At 43.5% G+C, this 9,178-nt stretch overlaps 1 long non-coding RNA gene across 1 annotated transcript; it reads right to left on the bottom strand.

Annotated features, from left to right (window-relative positions):
• Window positions 1-610: 610 nt before the first annotated feature.
• Window positions 611-8,145, bottom strand: LOC132824939 (uncharacterized). Its single transcript, XR_009645727.1, has 3 exons — window positions 7,591-8,145; window positions 5,103-5,266; window positions 611-2,263 (listed from the first exon to the last, which is right to left on the bottom strand). It is a non-coding gene; the product is annotated as an uncharacterized LOC132824939 (long non-coding RNA).
• Window positions 8,146-9,178: the final 1,033 nt, after the last annotated feature.

Here is a 9,178-nt window from a genome sequence, read left to right as displayed (position 1 = left end):
CATCATCTATTGCATCCGCTGCACCCGATGTGGCCTCCTCTATATTGGGGAGACAGGCCGCCTACTTGCAGAACGCTTCAGGGAACACCTCTGGGACGCCCGAACCAACCAACCCAACCACCCCGTGGCTCAACATTTTAACTCTCCCTCCCACTCCACCGAAGACATGCAGGTCCTTGGACTCCTCCATCGCCAGAACATAACACCACGACGGTTGGAGGAAAACCGCCTCATCTTCCGCCTGGGACCCCTCCAGCCACAAGGGATGAACTCAGATTTCTCCAGTTTCCTCATTTCCCCTCCCCCACCTTGTCTCAGTCGATTCCCTTGAACTCAGCACCGCCCTCCTAACCTGCAATCCTCTTCCTGACCTCTCCGCCCCCACCCCATTCCGGCCTATCACCCTCACCTTGACCTCCTTCCACCTATCACATCTCTATCGCCCCTCCCTCAAGTCCCTCCTCCCTACCTTTTATCTTAGCCTGCCTGGCACCCTTTCCTCATTCCTGATGAAGGGCTCTGGCCCGAAACGTCGAATTTCCTGTTCCTTGGATGCTGCCTAACCTGCTGTGCTTTAACCAGCAACACATTTTCAGTTTTGTTTTTCTGAGTCAAGCAAAAGAGGTGACATTTTGAGCATAAGCTCTTCATCAGGAATGTGTTGGAGGGGAGGTGCAGCAAGGGGGCTGAGATATAAATTGGAGGAGGATGGAGCTGTGGGGAAGGCAGCTAGGAATGCGATAGGTAGATGAAGGTGAGGGGCGATGGTGATAGGACGGAGCAGATAGATGGGAAGGGAGATGGACAGGTAGGACAGTTCAAGAGGGTGGTGCCGAGTTAGAGGGCTGGATCTGGGATAATGTGGGGGGAAGGGAGATGAGGAAACTGGTGAAATCAACATTGGTTCCATGTAGTTGGAGGATTCCAAGGTGGAAGATGTGGTGTTCTTCCGCCATTCTTTGGGTGGCTAGGATTTGGTGGTGGAGGAAGCTCAGGACTTGCATGTCCTTAGTGGAGTGGGAGGGGGAGTTGAAGTGCTCAGTCAGAGTGGTGGGGTTGTTCAGTATGCGTGTTCTGGAGATGTTTCTGGTTCATATACATGGATGGACATGTACATTTTTGTTTCATTCGTGGGATGTGGGCATTGCTGGCTGGCCAGTGTTTATTGCCTCTCTTTAGTTGCTCTTGAGAAGGTGGTGGTGAGCTGCCTTCTTGAACCACTGCATTCACCTGTTGTGGGTTGACCCACAATACCATTAGAGAGGGAATTACAGGATGTTGACCCAGTGAAAGTGAAGGAATGGTGATACGTTTCTATGTCAGAATAGTGAGCAGCTTGGAGAGGAACTTGACGGTGGCGGTGTTCCCATAAATCTGCTGCTCTTGGCCCTCTAGATGGAAGTGGTTGTGGGTTTGGAGGTGCTGTCTGAGGATCTTTAGTGAATTTCTGCAGTATGTCTTGCTGATAATACATACAGCTGCTACTGAGTGTCAATGGTAGAGGGAATGGATGCTCATGGATGTCGTGTCTATCAAACACGCTGCTTTGTCTTGGTTGGTGTCAAACTTCTTGATGTTGTTAGGGTTGTACTCAACAAGGCAAGTGACAAGTATTCCATTACACTCCTGACTTATTCCTTGTAGATGGTGGACTGTCTTTGGTGAATCAGGAGATGAGTTGCTTGGGCAATATTCCTAGCCTCTGACGTGCTCTTCTAGACGCTGTGTTGATGTGGTGAATCCAGTTGAGTTTCTGGTCAATGGTAACCCCCAGAATGTTCATGGGGGGGAATTCAGTGATGTAACACCTTGTAATGTCAAGGGACAATGATTAGATTGCCTCTTATTGGTGATGGTCACAGCCTGGCATTTGTGTGGTGTGAATGTTACTTGCCACTTGTCAGCCCAAGCCTGGATATTGTCCAGATCTTATTCCATTTCAACACAGACTGCTTCAGTATCTGAGGAGTCATGAAAAGTGTTGAACATTGTGCAATCAGCTCACTTCTGATCTTATGATGGAAGGAAGGTAATTGATGGAAGCAGCTGAAGGTGGTTGGGCATATGACACTATGCTGAGGAACTCCTGCAGAGGTGTCTTGGAGCTGAGATGACTGACATTCAACATCTTCTTATGTGTCAGTTATGATTCCACAGGTGGCCACATGAAACATCATTCTGTTTATGGTTCTACAATTTGTAACCAACACTTCATTCCACCACCAACCAGCAAATTCATCCAACTGGACCTATTGTTAGCCTTCTAGAAGGAAAAATAAGATCAGGCCAGTATTTGCACATGTTCTTAATGTAAAACCATTTGCGGAGCATGTTTTACCATTTTTAGATGCATAACATTTTAAGGATTAAATAAATGGCAATTTCAATTGAGATTTGAATGTGTTGAAATGCATGTTGGTTCTTGAGAATCTGATTTTTTTGACTGTTGATCTCTACTCACCATCCCTACCCCCAGCCCTTAGATATGCAACTGATGTCTCCTCTGACTGTATTTCCCCCAATTCTCTCTCTGCACCCTACAATCAGTCCCTCTGAAATTTCTCTCTCATAGATGGGATGGAGAAATCACTCTCTTGCTCAATCTCACCCATTAATCTCGCTCGCTCTTGATCTCTCTCTTTCTGTACCCCAGTAATCAGTCTCCTTGATTTCTCTCCACACAACCTCTCTCCTTCTGACCTATGATCTTTCTCTCTCCTCCCTTAACTCTCTCTCTCGCAGAGTAAAACAGCATAGAAACTGGCCATTTGGCATGCTGTGTCGAGGCTGACCAACAAACAATACTAATTCCATATACTTGTGCTCAGTCCACAGCTTACTATGTTCTGGCATTTTAAGTGCTCATCCAAATGCTTCTTAAATGTTGCAAGAGTACCTGTCTCCACCACCCTCTAAGGTAGAGCATTCTATACTACACTACCCTCTGGGTGAAAAAACATTTTGTCAGATCCCCTCTGAACCAATTACATTTCACCTTAAACTTATGCTCTCTGGTCAAGACATGTTTGCCATCGAGAAAAGATTCTCATGATCTACCCAATCAATGCCTCTCATAATTTTGTATACCTTAATAGAATGTCCCCCCTCACCCCTCTCTGCTCCAGTGAAAACAAATCCAGACTCTCCTTGTAACTGAGACTTTCCATGCTAGGCAACATCATGGTGTATCTGCTCTGCATCTTCTCCAAATGTAATCATGTACCTTTGATAGTGTGGTGACCAGAATTGCATACAGTGCTCTATTTGTGGCTGAACCAATGTTCTATAATGTTGTACCAAGACTTATTTGCTCCCATATTCTGTGTCCTGGCTATTGATGGCAAGCATCCAGTATGCCTTCTCCACCATCCCACCTATCTATGCTAACACCAATCTCCTTTTCTTACTCCCTAGGGACCTATCATTCAATGTGTACATTCTTCTGTTATTAGACCTCCCTAAACACTTCAAATTTATCAGGATGAAACTCCACCTGCCATTGTTCTGTCTAATTTACCTACAGATCAATATCAGATGGTAGACTGAAACCATCCTCTTCACTATCAATAATACCACCAATCTTTGTGTCAACAGCAAACTTACTAATTATATCTTATACATTCTCATGCAAGTTATTAATGTACACAATAAACAGCAACAGTCCGAGCAAAGTTCCCTGTGGTACACCACTGGTCACAGACCTCCAATGGAAAAGATAACTCCCTACCCTTGGCATCCTACTTGCAAGCTAATTTTGAATCCAGTTTGCAACTTGCCTTGGATCCAATATGCTCCTACATTTGGACCTTGTCAAAGGCCTTACTGAAGTCGTTGTAAACCACAACAACAGCACTACCATCATCAATAGATTTAGTCACCACTGCAAATAAATTCAATTAAATTAGTTAGACAGGATCTCCTTCCAACAAATCCCCGAGTTATTTCTGATCAATGTCTGCCTTTTTAAGTGTTGATTAATCTTGTCCTTCAGAAATTTTTCCAATAATTTCCCTCCCATTGATGCCAAACTGTCTGATTTGTAATTATCTGACCTATCTTGCTGCCATTCTTGAACAAAGGAAACACATTAGCTATCCACCTGTGGTATTTCACCTGTATTCAGTAAAGTATTAAATATCTTCGCCAGGGCCCTGGCAATCTCCTCTCTTGCCTACCATAGCAGCCTGGGATATATCTGGCCCTGGGGCTTTATGCACATTTGCCAAAACATCTAATACCTCCTATGTATTAATTTTAACATGCTCGAGAATCTCACCATCCCAAGTGAATTCTCAAGTGACAGTGTCTTTCTTCTTTGTGAATACAGATGAGAAATATTCATTGAGGATTCGACCCACATCCTCTGGTTCCACGCAGAGATCGACCCTTTGGTCTCTAATAGGCCTCAATCTTTCCTTGATAATCCCCCTGCTCTTAATATAATTATAAAATACCTTGGCAGTTTTCCTTAATCCTATCTGCTGATATTTTTTGTCCCCTCTTTGTGCTCCTAATTTCTTCATTAAGCAATGCGATTAGGGTTACCCCAACTTTCTCTGTACTTTTGTAGCACCTCTCCTGTTTTTTAAACAAAATCTGCTTCCTTCTTTTTCTTTATTAAATTCTTGATATCCCTTGACTTCCAGTGTTCCCTGGACTTGCTGCCCTTGCCCTTCACTCTTAAAGGAATACACTTGCCCTAAGATCTCACTGTATTACTTTTCTTAGGATTAGATTTAGCACTGTCCCACCTCCAGTAGGACTATCTGTGTATTGGCACAAAAAAAGTCTCCTGGATGCACTTTAAAAATTCCACCCCATCTAATGTTTTCACACTAAGGCAATCCCAGTTAATGTTAACAAAGTTGAAATCTCATATTACTGTAATCCTATTCCTCTCATACCTCTCTGTGTTTTGCCTACATATCTACTCCTCTATCTCCCTCTCACTGTTGGGAGGTCTATAATATAATTCCAGCAAAGAGATCACTTTTTTTTATTTCTAAGCTCTACCTAGATGGCCTCATGTGAAGAACCTTCTAAGACATCCTCCTTCGTTATTGCAATAATGGTCTCCTTCATCAAAAACGCAATGCCCTTACCTTTCTTATGTCCCCATCATGCTTGAAACTTCTATGTTTTGGAATCCTAAGCTGTCTGTCCTGCCCTTCCTTCAACCAGGGTCTTTGTGATCGCAGTGATATCATATTCCCACATGCTAACCAATGTTGTAAGTTCATCCATTTTACTAGTCAGGCTCGTTGCCCTAAAATTAGGTACAAATGTGGGGTGAATTACATTTTGCTTTGCTCAAAAACTGCATGAATTCATGTAAGATTCTGTAAATCCATTTTTTAGATTAGAATCAGTCTGACCTTTGTAGCGCAGACAGTCTCACACAGGGCAGCTCACACCTGAAATGCATTATCTGGGCTAACGTGACACCAATTGTTAAAGTTCACTTCAGAATGTAACTTTTAAATGTTCTATGATTTACATATTAAAGAACTGAAACCAACATGCTCATTTTAAAAGATGAGAGACTTAACAAACAATCCAGGTCTTTTTCAATATATAATTTCAGTTACATCACACTGTAAACATTTGCTATAAATTCTGTGTTTTATGATCTTATACTCCACAACCACCTGATGAAGGAGCAGCTCTCCAAAAGCTGGTGTTTTCAAACAAACCTGTTGGACTATAACCTGGTGTTGTGTCATTTTTAACTTCGGACCAATTTAGCTTTCTGGAACTTTCATGTCTTTTCTGCCTGCAGGACTGTCCTAGTATTCCTTCTATATCTGATTTAACCTTGCTCCTGATTTATATCTATTCTGTGCCCCAATCCCCTTTCAAATTAATTTTAAAGTGGCCCAATAGCACAAGCAAACCTCCTAGTAAAGATATTGGACCCATTTCAGTGCAGGTGCAACCAGTGCAGCCTGTACAGGTCCTATCTACCTCAAAAAACTGTCTGAATAATCCAAAAATCTAAAGCCCTCCCTCCTACACTATCACTTTAGCCATGCATTCATCTGAGCTGCCTTCCTATTCCTAAACTCAGTAGTGTGTGGCACTGGAAATAATCTAGAGATTACAACCCTAGTAGTCCTTACTTTAATCTACTACTGAAGTCTCAAAATTCCTGTTGCAGGATCTAATTTCCTTTTTTAACCCATGTTGTTATCAACATGTACCACAACTACTTGGCTGTTCACCCTCCCATTCAGAATGCCCTGCAGCACTCTGAGATATCCCTAACCTTGGCATCAGGAAGGCGTCATACCATTCAAGATATTCTCATTTACTGACACAGGACCACCTGTCAGTTCCCCTTGCAATCAAGTTTCTTATCTTAAAGCTCTCCCAGTCTTTTCCCGCCCCTGTTGTGTAGCAGAGCCAACTATGGTGCACCATCTTGGCAGTTGCTGTTTTTCCCTGAGAGGTCAGCCCCCAATAGCATCCAACACAGGATATCTGTTTGAGAAGGGAAAGCCCACAGGAGACTCCTGCACTGCTACTAGTTTTCCTGGTGGTCAACACAATGCCTTTTTGCCTACGTAACCAGTATCCTTCTCATTCTTCTCAGGTGTCTCTCTCTCCTTCCTTCCCATTAAGCTCTTTATTTCTCCCTAGTCTCTATTTCCACCCCATAGTATCTTTTATTTTCTTCCCCTTGATCTCTCTTTCCTGATCAAGCCTTCTCCCTTCCCCAAGTATTCTCTCTAGCATATGATTGCTCTTTCCTATCCATTCCCTGATATTGATCTCTCTCTCTCTCTCCCTCCCAATCTCCTATATTACCCTTCCACTTGATCTCTCTCTGTGCAGAATCCTGTAGGGATTTGAATAATGCGGACTATGGTGAGATGTGTGGCAGAATTGGACAATAAGTCCAGAGAGGCCCATCTCAACATTGAGATAATCTATCTTTTATGTTTTGCAAAGGCAGTGTGGTAACATTCGCACCAGACATAGATGACGCCAGTAGACAGTGGACAAGTGACATCTGAAGGAGACTAACGCTTGTTAAGAACTTTCAATACCAAAACTTGCCTAATTAATATTCAGGATCCAATTTTATCAAATATGCCAAACAAGCTTGACAGGAAAACTCAAGAAAGAAACTAGAATGGGTACCTGGTAGATTCAGCTTGCTGCTTTCTCTGAATAACTTTCATGTTGCCTATGATCAAACTGCAGCTGATGGCATGATTAAAATTCACCAGCTACATGCAGTCCTGACATTGCATCCCGGAAGCAGAAATTTGCATTGCAGATTACATCAGCAATTAACATTGAAAGTCTGCAGTGGGGATACTTAGTGCACTGGGACAGGTACCCAGTTCACAAACTGGACTAGATTTCATCTCATGAATGTGCATTGGATATCTTAGTGCTTACTCCCTTAACACCTACATGTATGCTCACAGCATTCCTGTCTTGCATTGCCTTACCAATTTCGGTAACATCCAGCAAGATGGTGGCAGAATAGGGCTTCTGTGTGTGGGGCTCATCCACTCTCTCCACTTTTCTCTTTTCTCTCTCTTCTCAGTTTTTCTCTCTCTTCTATTTTAGTTTACTTACCTCTTGGTGAAGAGAATGATTGCAGTGACAGCATCACCGGTGGCATGTAGGCCCACCAGTGCGGATGCATGGTGTCAGAGGCAAGTTTGGGTTCCCGGTGGCTTCTGCATCGTTGAGGTAGTCCTTGCACTGACTCATGGTTGCTGCTGTGGAGGCAAGTTTGGATTCTTGACGTCATCTGTGTCTAGCACAGATTCATGGAGGAGGTTGTGGAGGCGAGATTGGGCCCAGTATGGGATCAGATGGCATCAACAGCAGCTGCATCAGAGGTGGGCCCAAAGCAGACTCATGGTGGCGGAGTTATGTCTGGGCTGGTGCAGTACCCAATGGAATTGGTGGCCTCTGCATTATCAAGGTCCAGTGAGAATTCATGGTGGTGAGGGTTTCGATGGAAGCGAGATGGCGTCAAAGAGTGGCAACTTACATTCCAGCAATGGTGAAGCAAAGGGAACTCATGCCTTGTCACCATACCCACGGCCCATGATGGAGCACTTAACACAGACTGTTAAGTTAGACACTATTTTTTAGTGTTTCTGCCTTTATATTCTATCTTTTGGTTTATTTTTCTGTTTTAAGATGGTGCCAGAGAATGGTGACACTATACAACACTTTTCACTGTATTTTGTAACAAGGTACACATGGCAATAAATAAATCAAATCAAAATCAATTAGCACAATAATAGAAACAGGCAGCTTGGCTTCCTATTTGCTGTTTAGGGGATGGACATTTTGCTGTGCAGCAGTGTGCTATGTCAATCTTACACCTGCTCCACATGCCACAACAGTTTATATGGCAAACATACTGCTTGTACAGGTCAGTCAGTAATATCTCAATGTCATAGCTCTCACTGAAGTCCATAAAGATAATTAAAGGTCCCAGCACAGTAGGTTAAGCCACCAGTCAAAGGAACTTGCCACAGTCAGGCATCCAGTGGGGGTATTTTCATTCAGCGGGCCCATGCCTCTACAGTCCAGGGAATGGGTCATTGTCACTCTGTTGGCTCAATAGTTTTTACTCCAAGCGGTAGGTTTAATAAGCTCAGGGAGATGTCCAGGTCCGGGTCTGGATACGAGCATAGTACAATTGTGAAGAAGGCAGCAGGATTTGCAAGGAGGATACACCCAAGCATGGCTGGGAAAGGGGTAATATGTAACACATCGTCCTCAATGTCTAAGAGCCCAAACACACCTTCCACGTGTAGTTGCACCTTATCTGCACTTCACTCAATCTAGTCTACTGCATTTTCTGCTCACAATACATTGGGAAAACGAAGTACAGACTGGGTGACACTTTGCAGAACACTTACGTCCTGACCTCAAAAACGACCCTAATCTTCCAGTTGGCTGACACTTCAACAGACCATAGTGTTCTCCTTTGAACATTTCTGTCTCAGGCTTGCTCAGTGCTCCAGCAAAGCTCAGTACAAGTTGGCAGAACAGCTCCTTATTTTCTGCTTGGGAACTCTGCAGCCTTTTGGGCTCAATATCGACTTCAACTATTTTAGGGCTTGAGGTACCTTCCTCCATGTCCTTATCACTATCCCCCACACCAGGCCTTGTTATCACATGGTCTGCTATTTTTTACTAT

This window comes from Hemiscyllium ocellatum, chromosome 19, assembly GCF_020745735.1.
Source record: "Hemiscyllium ocellatum isolate sHemOce1 chromosome 19, sHemOce1.pat.X.cur, whole genome shotgun sequence".
Taxonomy (NCBI): Eukaryota; Metazoa; Chordata; class Chondrichthyes; order Orectolobiformes; family Hemiscylliidae; genus Hemiscyllium; species Hemiscyllium ocellatum.
Note: the sequence above shows the minus strand (reverse complement) of the source record. Positions and strands in the feature narration are given on the sequence as shown.